Genomic DNA, 22,062 nt, shown 5'->3' with positions numbered 1-22,062 from the left:
GAAAGAAAGAAAGAAAGAAAGAAAGAAAGAAAGAAAGAAAGAAAGAAAGAAAGAAAGAGCAGCTGAAAATTTCTCTAATCTGGGTAAGGAAACAGATATCCAGATCCAGGAGGCACAGAGATCTTCCCAAAAATTCAACACAAAGATGTCCACACCAAGACACCTAGTAATCAAAATGGCAAGTAGTGATAAAGAAAAAAATTTAAAAAGCATCAAGAGAAAAGATAGTTACATACAAAGGAAACCCCATAAGGCTATCAGCAGATTTTTCAGCAGTAAGTTTGCAGGCCAGTGGCAGGATATATTCGAAGTGCTGAAAGGGAAAAATCTGCAGCCAAGAATATTCTATCCAGTAAGGCTATCATTCAGAATAGAAAGAGAGATAAAGAGTTTCTCAGATAAAGAAAAATTAAAGGAGTTCATGACTACTAAACCAGCCCTACAAAAAATACTAAAGGGGACTTTTTGAATGGAAAGGAAAAACCATAAGTGAGAGTATGAAAGGTTTAAAAAAAACACAAAAGCAGTAAAAAATGAGTATTTCTGTAAAAATCAGTCAAGGGATTCAAAAAATAAAAGGATGTAAAATATGACACCATATACCTAAAATGGGGTGGGAGGGGAGAAGGAAAGAATGGATTTATACTTAAGTGACCATCAACTTAATATAGACTGCTATATGCAGAAGATGTTATATACAAACTGAATGGTAACCACAAATCAAAAACCAGTAACAGATATGCAAAGAATAAAGAGAAAGGGGTTGGAGTATATCACTAAAGAAAGCCAACAAACCATGAAAAAGAGAAAGAGAAGAAAGGATCAGAGAAAATCTATAGAAAGAACCATAAAACAAGTAACAAAATGACAATAAATACATATCTATCAATAATTACTTTGGACATAAATGGACTAAATTCTCCAATCAAAAGACATAGGGTAAAGAAATGGATAAAAAAACAAGATCCATCTATATGCTGTCTACAAGAGACTCATTTCAGACCAAAAGACACCTTCAGATTGAAAGTGAGGGAATGGAAAAACATTTATCATGCAAATGGATGTCAAAAGAAACCTGGATTAGCAATACTTATATTGAACAAAATAGACTTTAAAACAAAGACTATAACAAGAGACAAAGACTATATAATAATAAAGGGGACAGGGGCGCCTGGGTGGCTCAGTTGGTTAAGTGACTGCTTTCAGCTTGGGTCTTGATCTCAGGGTCCTGGGATCGAGCCCCACATGGGGCTCCCTGCTCAGGTTTTTATCCTTTCTCTTATTGATGTTTTCTTTCTGTGGTATCTTTATCTGGTTTTGGTATCAGGGTCATACTAGCTTCATAGAATAAATTTGGAAGTTTTGAGCAAGACTCATCAAAAAAAAAAAAAAATAGGGCACCTGGGTGGCTCAGTCGTTAAGCGTCTGCCTTCGGCTCAGGTCATGATCCCAGGGTTCTGGGATCAAGCCCCACATCGGGCTTCCTGCTCCTCAGGAAGGCTGCTTCTCCCTCTCCCACTCCTCCTGCTTGTGTTCCTGCTCTCACTATCTCTGTCTCTGTCAAATGAATAAATAAAATCTTTAAAAAAAAATAAAGAACCCAAATGAACAAAATCACTAATGAAAGAAAAGAAATAACAACCAACACCACAAAAATACAAACAACTGTAACAAATATGAAAACCTCTGCCAACAAATTGGACAAGTTAGAAGAAATGTATAAATTCCTAGAAACAAATGACCTACCAAAACTAAAGTAGGAATATATAAAAAATTTGAACAAACCAATTACCAGCAATGAGATTGAATCAGTAATCAAAAAACTCCCAACAAAGAAAAGTCTGGGACCAGACAGCTTCACAGGCAAATTCTACCTCTAAAAAGAGTTAATACTTATTCTCAAACTTTTCCAAAAAATACAAGAGGGAGGAAAACTTCCAAATTTATTCTATGAAGCTAGTATGACCCTGATACCAAAACCAGATAAAGATACCACAGAAAAGAAAACATCAATAAGAGAAAGGATAAAAACCATATGATCATTTCAATAGTTGCAGAAAAAGCATTTGAAAAAGTACAACATCCATTCATGATTAAAAAAAAAAACCCTCAACAAAGTAGGTCTAGAGGGAACCTACCTCAGCATAATAAAGGCCATATGTGAAAAACCAATAGCCAACATCATACTCAATGGTGAAAAACAGAGTTTCTCCCCTAAGGTCAGGAACAAGACAAGGATGTCCACTCTCACCACTTTTCTTCAACATAATACTGGAACTCCTAGCCACAGCAATCAGACAACATAAAGAAATAAAAGGCATCCAAATTGGTAAAGAAGCAAAACTCTTACTAATTTGCATACAACATAATACTATATATAGAAAACCCTAAGGACTCCATCAAAAGACTAAAAAACTACTAGAACTGATAAGTAAGTTCGTAAAGTTGCAGGATACAAAATCAATGTACTTCTGTACATCTGTTGAATTCCTATACACTAATAATGAGGCAGCAGAAAGAGAAATTTTTAAAAATCCCCTTTACAATTGCACCAAAAACAATAATCTGGGAATAAACTTAGTCAAAGAGATGAAAGACCTGTATTCTGAAAACTATAAAACACTGATGAAAGAAATTCAAGATGATGCAAAGAAATGGAAAGACATTCCATGTTCATGGATTGGAAGAATAAATATCATTAAAATATCTATACCACCCAATGCAATCTACAGATTTAATGCAATCTCTATCAAAATACTGACAGCAGAACTAGAACAAACAATCCTAAATTTGTATGAAACAACAAAAGACCTCATATAGCCAAAGAAAAGGAGTTTTCTTTTATAAAGCAGAGTATACAAGGCTAGAAAGAACCCATGTTGTGAAATGGGATGAAAGGAGCTAGTATATGCATGATTGTGTAGCAGTTCAGAGAATGTCTTACCCCGAGGCCAGCCTCTTTTCCAAAAGGACCATTAAGGAAAGGCTATATGCCAGCTGAAGCTGAGGGTGGGCCAAAGTTCAGGGGCCTGAGAGAACCGAATATTTAGTCCCTAGCATCCCCATTCTGTAGTCATCTTAAGATCAACTGGGGAAAGATCCACTGCCAAGTCTATTCACGACTATTCTGCTCACATGGTTGTTGGCAGTATTCAGTTTTTTGAGGCTTATTGGACTGAGGTCCTCAGCTCCTCACTGGCTGTTGGTTAGAGGCCTTCACCGCCTTACTATTATTTATAAATAATTCCTAGACTGCAGGCTGAGTGACCCCCTCACTTTTGCCAGTTCCTGGGCCTTCTGTTTTTTTTATCTGTAAAAACTGAGACTGGAGAAGTGAACACTGTGTTGGGTTTACAGAATCTTAGATTTTCTGATTCTCAGGTGACCACGAACTGCTGGAAATCAGCCAAGCAAAGTCTCAAATCCATCTCAGAGAAGGAAACTTTCTCAACAATGGTACTTATCAGGCCCTTCTCATTGTAACAGAATCTTCTGCAACATTCTACCAAGGCCACGCCTCCTCTGATCCCACCACAAATAGAGCTCCCTCCTGCCCCATAACAAACCCTTCTGATACTGCTTGAGGAGTTTCTTATCTCCTTTCCACAGTATTCAAGAACTCCTTGACATTCAAATAACTTCTTTGCTTTTCCAACCATTCCCAACTTCCTGGCACCTACCATAGTGTTTTAAATTCAACCTATCCAACAAGGAAGCCATTTCCTATAAAGAAGGCCATAAGACACTATAAATTAGAGGAAATGCAGGCTGTAACAAAGGAAGATAATCCCATAACTACTCAAAGAGCTGCTTGGCCTTGTGGAGAATGACTCACACAATCTGCAAAGTCACTTCTTAGAATGCAGAAGTGGGAAGTAAGCTTATTCTAAACCCTTTTGTGTTTTAGAGCCGTAAAAATCTATTGTGTTAGGAAATAGGCTTCTATAAAGATTAACCCTCAGCTTCTACAACATCAGTAGAGACAAACCTTGTTTCATCGTGCTTCGCAGATAAATTGCCTTTCTTACAGATTGAAGGTGTGTAGTGACCCTGTGTCAAGCAAGTTTGTTGGTACCATTTTTTCCAATAGCATTATCTTAGTTTGTGTGTCTGTGTCGCATTTTGGTCATTCTCATAATATTCCAAACTTTTTCATTATTATATTTGGTATGGTGATCTGTGATCAGTGATCTTGGATGTATTGTAATTATTTGGGGGCACCACGAAACTTGCCCACATAAGACAGTGAATTTAATCGACAAATGTTGTGTGTGTTTTGCTTACACCCCATCTCTCTTCTCTCTCCTCAGGCTTCCCTATTCCCTGAGACACAATATTGATTTAGACCAGTTAATAACCCTACAATGGTCTCTAACTGTTTAAGTGAAAGGAAGAGTCAATCGATACAGCAAATTTCACTGTTGTCTTACTTTAAGAAATTGCCACAGCCACCCCAGCCTTCAGCAACCACCACCCTGATTGGTCAGCAGCCATCAGCATCAAGGCAAGATCTGTCCCCAGCCAAAAGATTACAGCTCACTGAAAGCTCAGATGATTTTTAGCATTTTACAGCAACAAAGGTATTTTTAAATTAAGGACTGTACATTGTTTTTTTTTAGACATAATGTTATTATTGCACACTAACTAGACTACAGTATAGTGTCAACATACTGTTTATATGCACCAGGAAACCAAAAAATGTGTTCGACTGACCTTATTGTAATATTTGCTTTTTTGTGGTGGTCTGGAGCCAAACCTGCAATATCTCCAAGGGATGCCTGTACACAGTAATGAATGCATTATTGTCTCTGTTGTGTGAATAAGATTACCAAGTCTGGGAGCACACTCAAAGTTACAGAGCCTGTAAGTGGCAGAATGGTTTACAAACCAGCCTGACTCCAAAAAGCGTGGGGCCCATGCACCCTGAGTAGTTCTCTTCCCCCACCCCCCACCCACGCAATGCGGTGTCTTCCTGGGAGGCATGACGATATTTAACAATTATTGTGCAACTTACATAGTGCTTTGTACATTATCAATCTTCAGTAAGTATTTAGAATTCTAGACCTATGGAAACCTACCAGTTGGAAATGGTTTCAAGTGCATGTAACAGAAAATCCAAGTAATGGGGGTTCAGTTAAATAGGGCCTTGTTTTGGTCACATAACAATGTTTTGCTCACCTGGAGGTAGATGGCTGGCTTAGGTTCAGCAGTTTAGGACAGCATCTCTGGAATGCTCTTGAACTTTCAGAATGGGTGTTTGGGGAGCCAACAGGCAGTGTTGGACACAAGCCTTTACAGGGCATCTGGTCCCAAACCTTCATGTTACAGGTGAGGGACTGTAGCACGCAGAAGTTAACCGACTTGCCCAAGATCTCACAGCTAAGTGGCCAAGCTCAGGTTTAAACCCAGATTCCCTAAACCATGGCCTCTTCTGCTTCTAAGAATTGATCCTTCTGGGATCCTGCTATCTACTAGAACTAACCTGATATGGATTTTGAATTGGTCTTTGATCACCCATATCCTCACCAGATTAATAGATTTACTTATAACCTAACCTGAGATTTCAATGACTCATTCCCAAGCAGTGGTCATAATAGTGGAAATTACAGTTCCTGTGTCCTGCAGAGTGAGGAGAGGTGGTTTGGAGGCCAGGGTTGGCAGTGTCTCCTCAGTCATATAGAAAAATGGTGACTCATTCAGGATGTCCATCTACTGAACTTCTGTTCAACCTTCTAAATCCAACGGTGCTATGATAAAGAATTTGTCTCATCTAAGTCCAGGGTTCCTGGCATGGAGCTCCCAAAGCCCTTAGAATTCCCTGATTGATAGCAATGTTTTATTATGCTACTGAAGTGACTCATGGTGGGCCCCTGGATAGCTTCAAGCTGGGGCTGATCACCATAAAGTCCAACTACATGATTAGGGTTTGGAACTTTGGGCCAGCCTAACCTCTGGGGAAGGGATGGGGGCTGGAGATGGAGTTCAGTCACACGCCAATGATGTAATCAACCATGACTATATAATAAAACCTAAATGAAAACTCTGGACACCAAAGTTTAGTGCAGCTTCCTTGTTGAATACACTGCTATGCCAGAAGGGTGATACACCCCTACTTCATGGGGAGAGGACACAGAAACCCTACATCCCTCCCATACCTCACCCTATGTGTATCCTTTATATTAAAATTGCAATCACAAATATAGTGTCTTCACTGGGTTCTAGTGAATTATCCCACCTGAGGGAGCCTGGGAACCCCTCTGTAACCAGATGGTCAGAAGTGTGGGTGGCCTGGAGACCCCTGGAATTTGTGGCTGATGAGGGCCATCTGATGGAGGAGTCTGCCCTGAACCTGCAGGATCTGCGCTCACTCTGGGTAGTTAGTGTCAGAACTGAATTGTAGTGTGCCCCGTTGGTGTTGGACAAGTTGGGGTGGAAATGGAATACCAGCTCAGATTCACCCCCTCCTGGATTCCCCTCCCTTTCCAGATAGGAGGACAGCCAACCCTCCCTCTCCTGTGCTACCTTAAAATACACTGTATTTATCACACTACATAATGATATATTTATATCCTTGTTAATGTCCTCCAACTAGATCACTAGCTCCTAAAAGAAAAAGATTATACTTTATTAATTTTACTTCCGTTTCTTTTTTTTGTAAGATTTTATTTATTTATTTATTTGGAAAAGAGAGTGCGCACACGCGAGAGAGAGCACAAGCTGGGGAGAGAGGCAGAGCAAGAGGGAGAAGCAGACTTCCCACTGTGCAGAGAGCCCAACGTGGGACTCAATCCCAGGACCTTAGGATCATGACTCGAGCTGAAGGCAGACACTTAACCGACTGAGCCACCCACGTGCCCATTACATGTGTTTCTATTGTGGTTGGCAAATATGAGTGCTCAGTCCACTTTTAATGAGCTAATGGATAAATAGATGAGTGTGTGACTCCCTCTATTCAGCACCCCCACCTCTCTGCCCTTGTTTTGTTCCTCATGCTGTCCTGCTTCACTCTTTCTTGCACAGACCAGGATAATTGTTCCACATAACCACCACTTTATCATAGCTGCTCTTTGTTTTCTGTTGAAGAACAGAGGCTACCTGCCACACAGGAGTTTAATTTGTTTGTGTCTCAGGCACCTGGGTGGTTCAGTCAGTTAAGCGTCTGCCTTCAGCTCAGGTCATGATCCCAGGGGCCTGGGATCAAGTCCAGTGTCAGGCTCCCTGCTCCGTAGGGAGTCTGCTTCTCTCTCTGCCCCTTCCCTCACCCATTCTCTCTCTCTCTCTCAAATAAATAAATAAATAAAATATTTTTAGAAATGTGTTTGTGTCTCTGAGCCCTGTGCCCAAACGACAACGTGATTGGCAGGACATGGCTAGCTGAAGAGCTGATGGGTTCACAGGTTCTGAGCATTTCTCAGGCACTGTTCCCTGCTCAATCTCCACCCTCACCCCCCTGAAAATGGGATGGTGTTGTTTATAATGATATCAGGTACTGGAAGAAGTAGATGCCACCAATGAAACATCTGGAGCACAATAAGAAATAATTAATTATATCCTAATCTCACCAAGACCCCCTCACCCCACCTTGACTGCTCTTCTGCTCCCTTGCCATGTTTGACTTGGCCCGTGCCTCTCTATGAAGCTCCAAGACTCCTCAATCCACATCTGAGAAAGCAGGACACCAGCCGAGGGATTCCTCAATCTCTTCCACACCCGTGTGCGTGTATCTAGCATTAGCCCCTTCAAGGCTTGGGGAGAGAAGCATGGGTTGGGAGAATTCTTGCTCTTCTCTCTCCCCTTCTCCATTTTCCCAGCACCACAGGGGCTTTCTCCTTCCTTTTCCTATGTGACAGGAGCTCCCTTTTGTGTCATTTCTTCCTTCGCCCTTGCTTTGTGGGCTTCTTTCTTCTAGGTGATGTTTACAACCCCCTTCTCTGAAGCAATAAGTCTTATGGCCAAATCTTAATGTCTTTATATAAATATCTTTAAATAAATAAAGATTTTATTTATTTATTTGAGAAAGAGAGAGAGAGAGAAAGAACGAATGGGGGAGGGGCAGAGGGAGAGGGAGAAGCAGACTCCCTGCTCAGCAGGGAGCCCGACGGGGGGCTTAATCCCAGGACCTCAGGATCATGACCTGAGCCGAAGGCAGATGCTTAACAGACTGAGCCACCCAGGCGCCCCTCAAATTTTAATGTCTTAAGGGTCTTTGAGGATGAAAAGGAAAATCTCTAAGAGGAGAAATACAGAAGTCTTTGTAAAATATTATCTGTGTTACATAGACATCTAACCAACATTTATTCCTAGTTACTCTGTGCTGGGCACTCAAGAGAAGTCTAATTGAAAGGTGAGACATAATTTCCTCCCTCAGACAGTTAATGGGAGAGACAGACAAGCAAAGAAGCAATTGTAATCCAAAGAGCTTGAGGAAGACCAGAGTTCTGAGCTTTCACAGAAGGGGGACTTCTAACCCAGATTTTGGGGTCATGAGGCAAGGGGCAGGATTCTGAGCTGATTCTTGAAAGACATATAGAAGGTAAAGAAAAAACCTTTGGTAAATAAGGGATAAAAGCAGGAGCATCTGCCTGTGCGGAGGTCCAGAACATTAAGGAACTTCAAGTCAGTAGTTCAGCTTAGCAGGAGCTGAGGCAGGAATAAAGGGAAGAGGTGAGACTCTGTGAGCAGGTAGGGTTTTGTAGGCAATGAGGGCCGGTAAAGTGTTTCAGTTAGGAGATGACAGGCTTGGCTTTGGGCTACTTTCACCCATGGCATGAAGAATTAATTGGATGGGATAAGACCAACACTTGGAGGCCAGTTTGGAGAATTGGGTTACCCAGGGGGAGGCCCCATCCTATTCCAAGCTCTAGTTGAGAATATGAGCTCATGCACTGATAACTGATCATTTACGTGTTCACTGAGGTATTTGCTTTTGTCGAAAGAACCCTCAAGCTAGAGGAGTAATTACTATAAATGAGATCCTATGAAATTCTAATGTACCCAACACACAACAGCATGCATAAACATGTCCACAAGTGTTACAAAAAGAGCTCCATTCCTTTCTTGTTTGGTCAACCCAGTGGGTTTGACTGCTCAGGATGAGGTTCTTGAGAAAGAGAGAGAAAGATGCTTTTTCTCCTAATGTGGGAGCAACTTTATCAAAAGAGATGGGGGCTCTTCAGTGTGGTTTTAAGAGCCAAGCTAATGTTGAGACAGGCAGTGTCCATCCATGCCCAAGGCAGCCTCACAACAGAATTGACATCCTTTGGTACCCCCAGTTTGCTCCAAGGCAATGGCCTTCAAGCACATTTAGGGCAGATGCCCTCTAAACAAATCAATCACAAACCAAAACAAAAGCCTCAAGAATGGGAACAAATAAAGATGCAGAATGGGAAGAATAAAACCTTACAAGTTCATTGTTAAGATTAAGTGAGTGAATAAAAAGTCCTGGCGGCATAGTATCCACCAGACTCTTTGTTCCATCAATGTTAACTCATTTAGCCTTCCTTTCTGAGCTATGTAGGGAATCTTTTTATTTTTTTATTTTTTTAAGATTTTATTTATTTATCAGAGAGAGAGAGACAGAGGCAGGCAGAGGGAGAAGCAGGCTCCCCGCTCAGCAAGGAGCCCGATGTGGGACTCGATCCCAGGACCCGGGGATCATGACCTGAGCTGAAGGCAGACGCTTAACCGACTGAGCCACCCAGGCGTCCCTATGTAGGGAATCTTATAGATGATAACCAGAGTTGCCATTTATCGAACATTTATGGAACATTTATCAAATTGCAAAAGAATAAACACTTTACATGCATTATTTCATCCTTACAACTGCCCCATTTTACAGATAATTAAATCGAGGCCCAGAGAAGTTAATTGAGTTGCCCAAAAGCACACATGGGTGAGATGGACTTAAGCCCGTTTGTCTAACCCTAGCAGAGCTGAGGCATTAACCACTACACCCTCCTGTCCCTCCTGGCTTCAGAGTCACAAGATGAGACAAATGCCCAGCAAAGGACCCTTCACTGAGCCCTACTTCCAAAACAAGCACCTCTGAGGAAAGAGATTTCTCAGCCTTCCTGAGAAAACGAGTCCATGTCCTAAAGCCTCATATTCACTGCTCAGAGAACTCTCCTCTGTCAAAACCTAATGGATTCTTGCTGTAATTTCAACTCATTGCTTCTTCTTTAGTTTAGTTGGCAAGGCTTAGAATAAAACGAAATTGAAGTGTTATTTGAAAATACTTGTGTCTCCATCCTTCATAAAAAACGGCTCCATCTTTTTTTGGACTTGTTGGCAACAGTGATTTATTTCTTACTTTCAAGATCATGCTCTAGCTAGTAAAAATAAAATGGTGGTTTTTTTTTTTTTTTGGCTGGTGGGGGGTGGGGTTAGCAAAAATAAAAATTATTCATTGCCAAGGGAATGAAGCCTGAAAATCATTTTTCTTTGAAGAGAATTTGGAAAAAATAAAGAAAAAATGAATGCTCTCTAAGCTATGGTTTTCTTCTTCTTTGTACTTTTTAAATAAGTGCTATGCTTTTTTTCTCACGCTGAGGTATGAGGGCAACTTCACATCCTACATATGCTCAGATTAGTCTATTTCTAGCCCCATATAGTTCTAATGACAAATATTCACCAAACAACATATACTGAACTTTCATTATTTTACCTGAAAAAGAAGAAAAAAACAAGCTGTTCAGGTCTCCCTCTCATAGGACAGCAGATCCTTGACATTTTCGAAGGAGTGTTCCCAAGATTTTGGCAAACTCCTAGGAATGCCTTTTGTGAGAATGTTTAGAATGGCACCTAACGCCCTTTACGTTAGTTTAGTCAAAAGTCACATGTCTCCTGTATACAACCACACAATCTGTTAATTAAGTTTTTATTTTTCATTCAAGTTTTATCTTCCACCTAATAAACAAATTAGGGATGACTCGACACTCACTGAAAATTCCATAAAATCCACTTTACCTTTGCCCCCTCCTTTTTTTTAGAGAGAGAGAGTGCACAAGTGGGGAGGGGAGGAGCAGAGAGAGAGGGAAAGAGAGAATCCCAAGGAGACCCCACACTTAGCATGGAGCCCGACGCAGGGCTCAACCTCACGACCAGAGATCATGACCTGAGCTGAAATCTAGAGATGGATGCCTAACCAACTGAGCCACCCAGGCGCCCCCAATTTACCTTTTTTTGTGTGGATTGGTCCTGTTTACATTAAAGACTTGAGTCCTTCCTAAAGCATCCCTCCTTAAAGTAGCCTGAACTTCTAATCTCTGGACAGTCACAACTATTTTCTCTTGGAAGTAAGTGTAAGAAGCTATTTTGGTCATTTTTCAAGATAAGTAATCAAATTAAGTGGTATAAATGTAACAGAACAAGAAAGGGATGTTTAAGCAAATCACTAATAATAATACTTATTATGGACTAAATTGTGTCCTCCCAAATTCATATGTTGAAGTCCTAATCCCCAATGTGACTAGATGGAGATAGGGCCTTTGGGGAGGTAATTCAGGTTAAATGAGTCATAAGGGTGGGACCCCAATCCAATAGGTCTGGTATGTTTATAAGAAGAGGATGAGACACCAGAGAGCATCCTCACTCTCTTCCCCTCACCCTTAGCTTGAGCATACAAAAGAAAGGGCACAGAAGGACACAGTGGGAAGGGGGCTATCTGCAAGCCAGGAGGTGAGGCTTCACTAGAACCTTGGTGACACCTTGGCCTTGGACTTATAGCCTCCAGAACTGTCAGAAAATAAACTTCTGCTGTTTAATGCACCCAGTCTGTGGTATTTATTACGGCAGCCCTAGCAGACTCACACAGTACCACTCGATGGAATTAAAATGATTATTTAAGCAACAAAAGGAGGAAGCAGTGAGGGTCTGGGAAAGAGTCCAGGAGAAGTGAGGAAGTGCGGACTTGTAAGTGAGCTGATTACTCGTGTCTTATGACAAGGAATCAATAGATATTGGAGCAAATTGATAATCAAAACAGGGGAATTTTGAATACACTATTTAAAGTTATAGAGGTGAACCATTGAAGAATGCTTCCGCTTCAGTTAATAGAAAATCTGCATATTGTGGATTGAAGAAATAGTTGTTTTTTTCTCCCCATCCTTCATAACAAGCAGTGCAGGGGTAAATAGCTACGAGATTAGTTCAGAAATACCCATTGACAGGGCCAACATCACCGCAATTCTCCTGGCCTTCTCTTCATGATCAGAAGTTAGATGTTGCAGCTCCAGCCATTAAGACCTCATTCCAGACAGGATTAGGAAGTGAGGGAGAAGGGATAGCACCAGCAGACTAGCTTATATTTTTGGCCAGAACTGTAACATGGTCACCTTTAGCTGAAAGAAAGAAGGGGCTTAGGAATGGGTATTGCATTAACCTTACCTACCTGTCTGTCACCAGAAGGGTTAAAAGTAGTGTCCTCTAAAGTGTGAAGCCATGCGTAGGTGGTCAGAGACTTTTGTTTCTATTTTGATCTTTTTCATGTTCAATCATTTTTAAAACTTTAAAATTTTGAAAGCTTTGAAGGGTGAAAAGAAATCATGCCTCAGGTTTGTAAATTCCTACATGTCATGGACACCTTGGGGTGTGGTCGTTGAGGCCACAAATTTAAAACAGGGACTGCCAAGAATCTGCTTGGTATGATGTTTCCTAGGGCAGCCCAAGGAGGTTCCAAATTCATTTAGCACCTCTGAGAGTCTCATAGCTAGGTATTGAAGGCAGCCTCTTTGAGCTATCTACTCCAGGCCTTCATCATGGCTACTAGATAATTTTTGGCAAGACCCACAACCACATAGAATAGTGGTCAAAAGCATGACCAGCGGAATTAGAAAGATTCGGGTCTAACACCCACTATACACTTCTTGCCAGTTGTGAAATTGGACAAATCACTTCAGCCTCACTTTTCTGAGTCTGTTTCCTTGCTTATAAAATAGAGATAGTAACACTTCCTAGCACAGTTTACAGTGAGAATTCACTATTGTTTTGCTTGCACTTAGAATGCCTGAATCAATAAATATTTATTGAATACTTCCTGAACCTTTTCATTTACAATTTCCCTAAGAATTTGTCATAAGGTCTGAAATGGGCACATTATGTTTGGTTTATGGTGACTCTAAAGTAAGCTTTCAACTTTCAATGGACTAAATTGCATACCAAATTGCATTTCTCAATTAGTTAATGCATAATAAATAGAAGCTGGATTTAAAACATACTTTAAGAAATTCTTATGCAAAGTGAATTATTGAACTTTTTGTTGAAAATGTGTGCCTTGGGGTGCCTGGGTGGCTCAGTTGGTTAAGTGACTGCCTTCGGCTCAGGTCATGATCCTGGAGTCCCGGGATCGAGTCCCGCATCGGGCTCCCTGCTCGGCAGGGAGTCTGCTTCTCCCTCTGACCCTCCTCCCTCTCATGCTCTCTGTCTCTCATTCTCTCTCTCTCAAATAAATAAATAAAATCTTTAAAAAAAAAAAAAGAAAATGTGTGCCTGGATTCATGCAGGATGCTGTCTGCCTACTACAAATGCCTAGCAATGTTGTTCAAAACTAAAAAATGGAAAAATCCAAATTCTATAAACAAGGAGTAAACTGAAAGCTAAACTGGTAAGTAGGAGTTGATATCAGAACTGCCCATAAGACTATCAGGATTGACTATACATTTTAGATGCTGAGGTTATACTGGGGTCAGGGCTGGAATTTCCTGCCTGAAGATGGAAGCCTATGAGTGGTTGTGTTCTCAGACTAAATGGTGTAAGTGGAACTAGGGTATGGAGTAGCCAGGGGAAATGATCTGGAAACTTCCCAATCCTCCTGGGCCAAGGGTGGAAAATAGAGTTACCCACAAGAAACTGGAAATCTAAACCAGCTCTATGCTTAGATGTGGCCCCAGACTCGTGGGGTTTGGAAAGCCCAAGCTGAAAACAACCTTACAAACTCATTCAGAGTGGTAATAACAGAAAATCTAGGTCGGATTAATCTTTTTGTGTTAACAACTAAAAATCTGGAAAAATATTTTAAAGCAACTTTACAAAGGCATTGGAGAGGGACAAAAAGCAGGTAGAAATGGGGATGAGCCCACTCTTGAAATACAATGGCAACTGGTGTGATTTGGGAGTCAGAGGCTTTTGTCTACAGAAATTCCTTAATAATGCATGAAGCTCAGGGTGGCAGAAAGCCAGAATCTTCCTCCTTGAAATAGCCCAAGACAAAGTTCAGGGCTTGTGGAGTGACTAGACAGTTATGGGTAGAAATTGTGGAGGATCAGGAGCTGCAGAAGGAGTGAAACACAAAATCTTAATATAAACTGAGCCAAAATCCTTGGCAGAGCACTAAACCATGCATGTGTTGGGGAAGCCCTGCAAAGCCCAGCTGATAAGCAGCAGGTGGACATTGAGGGAATTGAGAAGAGATTATTTTCTGCTGGCCACTATAGGGGATATCAAGGTTACTGCCTGCTAGATCAAAATAAGAGAAACAAAACCCTTCAGAGAAACATAAAATCCGGAATATGTTCAACATACCGTCGTAATATTCATAATTCAATCAATTAAACAAATCACTAAACATGCAAAGAAACAGAAATATGTGACCCATTCTCGAAAGAAAAATCAGGCAATAGAAACTAATTCTGAGATGACCTAGAAGTTGTACTCAGCAGACAAGAAACTTATTTAAAACAGCCACTATTGGAATTATTCAAATATTTTATAGGAAAATATACTCATTGTGAATGAACAGAGTGATAATCTCAGCAAAGAAATAAAAATTATAAAAAATAATTGAATAGGGGAAGGATGGTACTTCTGTAATGGTGGCATAAAAAGTTCAGGCAACTGCTTTTGAAGATAAAAGTTATAAAATGGGACAAAATTATTTAAAACAATTTCTATTCTGTCAAGAGAATGAGAAGACAAGCCACAGACTGGGAGAAAATATTTGAAAAATTCACATCTGGCAAAGAATTGTTACAAAAAAACTCTTAAAATGTAGTAATAAGAAAAGAAACAGCCCCATGGAAAAATGGGCCAAAGACCTTAACAGACACCTCACCAAAGAAGATATACAGGTGGCAAATAAGCATATGAAAAGAGGCTTCACCTTGTCAACAGGGAAATGCAGTCAAACAACAACGAGTTACCACTACACACTTATTAGAATAGTCAAATGTGGAACCAATTAAAAATTTTAAAGCTGAAAAATACAACATCTAAAGTCCATGCCCAATACTTCAATTCACTATGGTAGAAGAAAATCTAGTTAGTATAATAAGACAAGAAAATGATATGAGTCATGTATATTACAAAGAAGTAAAGCTGTCTTTATTTGCAAATGACATGATCATGTACATAGACAATCACAAAGAATCTATTTAAAAAAAGTCTACTAGAATGAATTACTGAGTTAGCATTGTTGCAGGATAAGAGTTCGATATAAAAAGAAATGTTTTCTATATCTTGGATCAACAGAAAGGAAAGAGATTTCCAGAAGTGATGGCCTAACAAATGCCCTTAGGGCCCGACAGAGGTAGGGAACTTTAATAAAACATAAAATTAGATGGAAAAAACGCTTCAGCAAAACTTTGTATAATAAAGGAAAGAAGAGGTTCCAGCTTCCCCCAGAAAGAAAAATCACGCTTCTCGCTGATAAAATGGCTTTGAGTGGATAAGGATTAAAAATGTATCCAGTATTTCTGAGGCACAGAGCTAGGTAACCCTTCCTTTGAAGTGACTATGTCTGGGTTGACTACCTGTACTCTTTCAACGGCTCTGCAGACACTTCCCAAGGGCCCTGTCATGCTTTAAATTCCATGCCTGGAATGCTTTAAAATTTTGCATATTCCATAACTTGCAACTAGCAATCTTTATGTGGCCCAGGTTCTGGCAGACATAGTCACAGAAGTGAGCTATGTGAAGGTGACTTCAGTAGACCTGGGTAGACCAGTGATCCGGGTAGAGGTCAGAGAGTTCTTCTTGGGAGCACTGAGCTTGAGGCATTTGGTTGATTTGTGGCAGCCGTAGCAGAGATTCTACAATGCGGGGTGGTGAATGACGGTCAGTTGTATCAGTGGGTTTCTTCTAGCATTGTCCCATGGAGTAATTGAGCATTTCTCTTGGCTGCTGTGCTTCTGCTTTTAAAACATCCCAACTGGGGCGCCTGGGTGGCTCAGTCGTTAAGCATCTGCCTTTGGCTCAGGTCATGGTCCCTGGGTCCTGGGATCGAGTCCCACATCGGGCTCCCTGCTCCGCGGGGAGTCTGCTTCTCCCTCTCCCACTCCCCCTGCTTGTGTTCCTGCTCTCTCTGTGTCTCTCTCTGTCAAATAAATAAATAAAATCTTAAAAAAAGAAAAAGTAAAACATCCCAACTAGGTTCCCTAGTGTTCCTGAAAATCTTCTCTCTCTGATATCCTGTAAAAATTGCACTTAGATTTAAACTAGTTAGAGTGGGTTCTGTTTTCTGTAACAAAGGACATTGATTAATAAGGAATTTGTTCCAGAACTGGTGGCAGGCTATAGACTTTCAAAGAAATGGGGATCTGGAATTAATTATCTTATTTCATAGGGTTTGAAGGCAGTGGGGATTGGGTTAGCATTACAGGATGAGGCACAGGTGTTCTAGAGCATGTTTGGGCTGAGCAGTCACTTAAATGATCCACCATGGTCACTTGGAATGAAATGCATATTGAAAGCAAAGCTTTGCTGGCCACAGCAATTGACCATTATCATGGACACAAGAAATATCTGAGTTGTGGGGACCTGGGTGGCTCAGTTGGTTAAGCATCCGACTCCTGATTTTGGCTCAGGTCATGATCTTGTCGTGAGATCGAGCCTTGCGTTGGACTCTGCACTCAGCATGGAGTCTGCTTCAGATTCTCCCTCCCCGCCCCCTGCTTCTCCCCCTGCTCATGCTCTCTCTCTCAAACAAATAAATAAATAAATAAAATCTTTAAAAAAAAAAAAGGAAATATATATGAGTTGTAATTTGGGATGGATGCTTCTAAGTTATAATAGTTTTAAAAAGAAAATGATAGCCTGAGAATTTTATATCAGAGAATGAAGGATATTCTATGATTGTCCTGAAAGACTTTCCTATATCTCAAAACTGCAGAACCAATGTAGCTAATATAGTGGTTAATCAGATATAGTGGGCTGAAAAATTACAACAGAGGTTTAATTCAAAGCCTCACTTGGTCTCTAACGTGAGTTAAGGCATTTATAGGGGAAGTATGGCACCCTGAAAATTGGAATGGGAATATTTGTGGGTATTCAGATGACTCCAATAACCCCACATTTCACTGAGCCTTTCTTGCTGAAGAAGTAGTTACTCCTCTCCATTGGATGAGACCAGCCCACCCTGATTACAGACCTACAGTAACTCATCAAAGAACACCTGATATAAAATGTCAAGCCTCTTCAAGTTCCACTGCTAATGCTAAGGCCCAGGGTGCCGTAAGCGGCCATTTACAACAACAAACCCAGAGGAGATATTACACACCAAATAACTGTATGATTTAAATTATTGAATTATATAAACATAGAGGTAACATATGTGCGAATGGATTATCAGAGTGCTAGAACAGGGAGGAAAGAATAAAAATGTAAATTAGACTGAATTTATCAAATTGGGAAAACACACCAGAGATTCTGGAATCAGTGGGTTAAGTTTGGGCTGCTGAGAATAGCTTTTTGTTTTTGATATGCAGTTTACATTCTTTTTTAAAAATTGTGGTTAAGGGCTGCCTGGGTGGCTCAGTCTGTTAAGCGTCTGCCTTCAGCTCAGGTCATGATCTTAGGATCCCAGGGTTCTGGGATCGAGTCCTGCATCGGACTCCTTGCTCAGCGGGAGCCTGCTTCTCCCTCTGCCTGCCCCTCCCCCTGCTTGTGCACGTGCGCATGCACGCATGCTCTCTCTCTTTCTCTCTCTCTGTCAAATAATAAATAAAAGCTTTTAGAAAAAAGAAAGAAAATTTTAAAAATTGTCGTTAAAATGCATATAAAATTTATATGTATAACGATATTCTAAAATATATTTATTTATAAATATAAATATTTATCATCATAACCATTTTTTTAAATAAAATAAGACCAAAAAAAAGAGCACATGGTTCTTTTTTTGTTGTTCTATTTACCACGGTAAGTGATGTTTACCATCTTAATCATTTTTAAGTGTACAGTTCAGTAGTGTTAAATAAATTTATATTGTTGTGCAACTAATCTCCAGAACTCTTCATCTTGCAGAACCCCAAACTCTATACCCATTAAATAATTCCATATTCTTTCCTCCCCCAGTCCCTGGAAACCACCATTTTACTTTCTGTTTCTGTGTACTTGACTACTCTAGGGACCTCATAGAAGTAAAATCATACACTATTTGTGTTTTTGTTACTGGCTAATTTCACAGAGCATAATGTCCTCAAGGTTCATCCATGTTGTTGCATGTGTCAGAATTTCCTTCCTTTTTAAGGCTGAATGATATTCCGGTGTGTGTATATGTACCATATTTTGTTTACCCATTCATAGACTGAGGGACACTTGAGTTGCTTCCACCTTCTAGCTTGTGAATAATGCTGCTATGAAGTTGGGGGTACAAATATCTCTTCAAGACTCTACTTTCAAATCCTTTGGGTTTACAACCAAAAGTGGAATCTCTGAATCATATGGCAATTCTATTTTTAATTTTTTTGAGGAATTCTCATACTATTTTCCCTAGTAGCTGTTCCCTTTTATATTTCCATCAACCATGTATAAAAGTTCCAATTTCCCCACATTCTCTCCAAATTGATTATTTTCTGGTTTTTTGATACTAGCCATCCTAATGTGTAGTATCTCACTGTGACTTAGATTTGCATCTCCCTAATGATTTCTGATGTTGAGCATCTTTTCATATGTTTCTTGGTATATTTTCTCTGGAGTAATGTCTATGCTAATCCTTTGCCCATTTTTAAAAAAGATTTTATTTATTTATTTGCAAAAGAGAGCGAAAGAGAGCACAAGCAGAGGTACTGGCAGAGGGAGAGGGAGAAGCAGGCTCCCGATGAACAGGGAGCCCGACCCATGCCTTAATCCCAGGACACTGGGATCATGACCTGAGCAGAAGGCAGAAGCTTAACTGACTGAGCCACCCAGGCACCTCTCCTTTGCCCATTTTTAATTGGATTGTTTCGTTGTTGTTGAACTGTAGGAGTTCTTTATATATTCTGACTCTTAGCTCCTCATCAGATATTTGATTTGCAATTATTTTCTCCCATTGCATAGGTTGCATTTTCACTCTGTTGATTGTTTCCTTTGATGCACAGAAATTTTAAATTTTGATGTAGTCAGATTTATCTATTTTTACTTTTGTTGCCTATGCTGTTGCTGTCCTAAGAAATGACTGTGAAATCAAATGTCATGAAGACTTTTTTCCCTATGTTTTTTTCTGAGAGTTTCATAGTTTTAGCTCTTATATTTAGGTCTTGGATCCATTTTGCATTGATTTTTGTATACAGTATGAGGTGAGGGTCCAACTTCATTCTTTTGCATATGGATATCCAATTCACCTAACATCATTTATTAAAAAGTCTCCTTTCCAGGGCACCTGGGTGGCTCAGTTGGTTAAGCGACTGCCTTTGGCTCAGGTCATGATCTCGGGGTCCTGGGATCGAGCCCCGCATCGGGCCCCCCACTCGGCGGGAAGCTTGCTTCTCCCTTTCCCACTCCCCCTGCTTGTGTTCCTTCTCTCGCTTTCTCTCCCTCTGTCAAATAAATAAATAAAATCTTTAAAAAAAAAAAAAAGTCTCCTTTCCCCCATTGGTCTTTGCACCCTGGTTGAAAATCATTTGACCTTATACGTGAGGGTTTATTTCTGGGCTTTCTATTCTATTCCATTGGTCTCTAGAGCTGTCTTTTTGCCAGTTATCACACTGTTTTGATCACCATAACTTTATAATAAGTTTTGAAATCAGGAAGTGTGAAATGAAACCTCCAACTTTATTCTTCTTTTTTCAAGATTATTTTAGCTATTTGGGGCCTTGAGAATGATTTTAACTAATTTAATAAGCAATAATAATTTTATAATTAATTTAATGATCTGCTAGGTTTCTTTTGTCTCTGGGCTCAGTAGTGGTCTATGCCAAATGAGCTTGAGATGTCATAAATTCCTTTTTAAGTTAGAAGAAGTAATGCAAAGACTTTGAGAAATAGGAATAGTGCAGTGGATTTATTAGGTATGACCCATGCATTCACCCTTAAATATGTCCTCTGAGAGGGCCCAGACCTTTCCAAGGCATAGAGAAACACACCAGTGAGAGAAATGCAGACATATGTGAAAATGCTAGTGTGGATCTTTTCCATGCATCAAAAATGAATGTGAAGAGGCTGTCTTTGAAATGGACTTCCTAATATGAGTGAGGTTGATGGGACTGGATTCTGGGGTGGCAGCAGTACTCACCTCTAGTGACACAGAGGGTATGGTTACTACGACAATCAGCAGGGTCAGCTCATTTGTCAATTATTTGTCCTACAGGAACTTCATAGTGACTAAATTATCACAGGGACCTTGAATGAATAGAAGGACGTTCTACTAAGGTACTACTTGATTTATAAAACAAAACAAAACAAAAAAACCCACAGGTCTGGCAAATGGAGACCTAACTTTAGCTACCACATTTGAAATTCAGAGCCCCTCATTTAATTTCCATACCCAAGTTAGTTTACAGATCATGGACCCCTTGAATAAAGAAAAGACTATGACAGTGTCACAGTAAGTGCTATAGTTCTCCCAATCAGCTTCTCCAAATGGGCTTATGGAATGACCAATTTGGGGATAACTGGACTGGCTTTTTGTTCACACCAGTTCTTAGAGATGAAAAAAAGTCGTGATCCACAGGTGAGAGTGAGGTCTTGTAGAGGTCAAGTGATAAATGGAATTTTGGCTTTTGTCCCACTCATATGGGGTCCATGGGTTTATTCTGTGGCTAATTCCTGAGTTTCTAAGTGTAGAGTTGGAATACTTAGCAACCAACAGAATCTACACATGAGGTCAGTTACAGTAGTATCAAATGGAAGCCCCCGGAAGCTCCTCCTCCCAGTGAAAATACAAGCCAAAAGCAATGTCATCTCTCTGAAGGAATCACAGAGGTTTGTGCCTATATTAAATACTTCAGGTGCAGAGGTAATGATTCTTACTAAAGCCATTCAACTCACCTCCTTGACCTCTACCTAAAATAGATCATCAGGTCACATACATAGGACTAGGAATCAAAAAAGCATCCAATTTCTCAGCAGACATGCTGGAAAGTAGATGAGCAACGCTAGTAGGCAGAATAATGGCCTCCCACCTCCTGATTCCCAGAACCTATGAATATGCTCAGGCAAAGGAGAATTAAGGTTGTAGATGGAATTTTGGTTGCTAGTCACTGATTTTAAAATAGGAAGATTATCCTGGATTATTCAGGTGGACACAATGTAATCACAAAGGTTCACAAATTACATCCTTGTAATCACCTTTGAAAAGTGGAGGGGATGGGCAGAAGAAGAGAGAAGGAAATGTGACTCTAGAAGGTCAGGGAGATACCATGTTGCTGGCTTTTAACATGGATGAAGCAGTCCATGATCTAAGGAATGTGGGGGGGTTCTCGAGAAGCTGGAAAAGACATGGATCCAACCCAGGGCCTACAGAAAGGAATGCAACCCTGAAGACACCTTAATTTTAGCTCTAGGAGACCTGTGTCAGATTCTGACCTACCTACAGAAATGTAAAATAATAAATTTGTGCTGTTTAAGCCACTAAGACTGTGGGAATTTGTTATGGCAGCAGTAGAAAACTAATAGAAATGTTTTCAAAATTCAGTTAGTTTCTATGTACCTTTTCTTGGGCAACTGCTAAAGAATGTGGTCTTCTAAAATAAAGGAGTAAATTTAAAAAAAGAGGAAAACAGGTATCTAGGAAACTGCAAGACCTAGCCACTGGGTAGAGAAGAACGGGGATCCTGGAAAAGCAGGTGTTCTGCAGACAGAAAGATCTGCCAGCCCAGGGAGGAGCAGCTGACAGCCCAGGAGGTGTGGGGGAAGGGCGATGGCAGACACTCT

This window comes from Mirounga leonina, unplaced genomic scaffold (genome assembly GCF_011800145.1).
Source record: "Mirounga leonina isolate KUSES-001 unplaced genomic scaffold, KU_Mleo_1.0 Mir_153, whole genome shotgun sequence".
In the NCBI taxonomy this organism is placed as follows: Eukaryota; Metazoa; Chordata; class Mammalia; order Carnivora; family Phocidae; genus Mirounga; species Mirounga leonina.
This window is presented reverse-complemented; position numbering follows the sequence as displayed.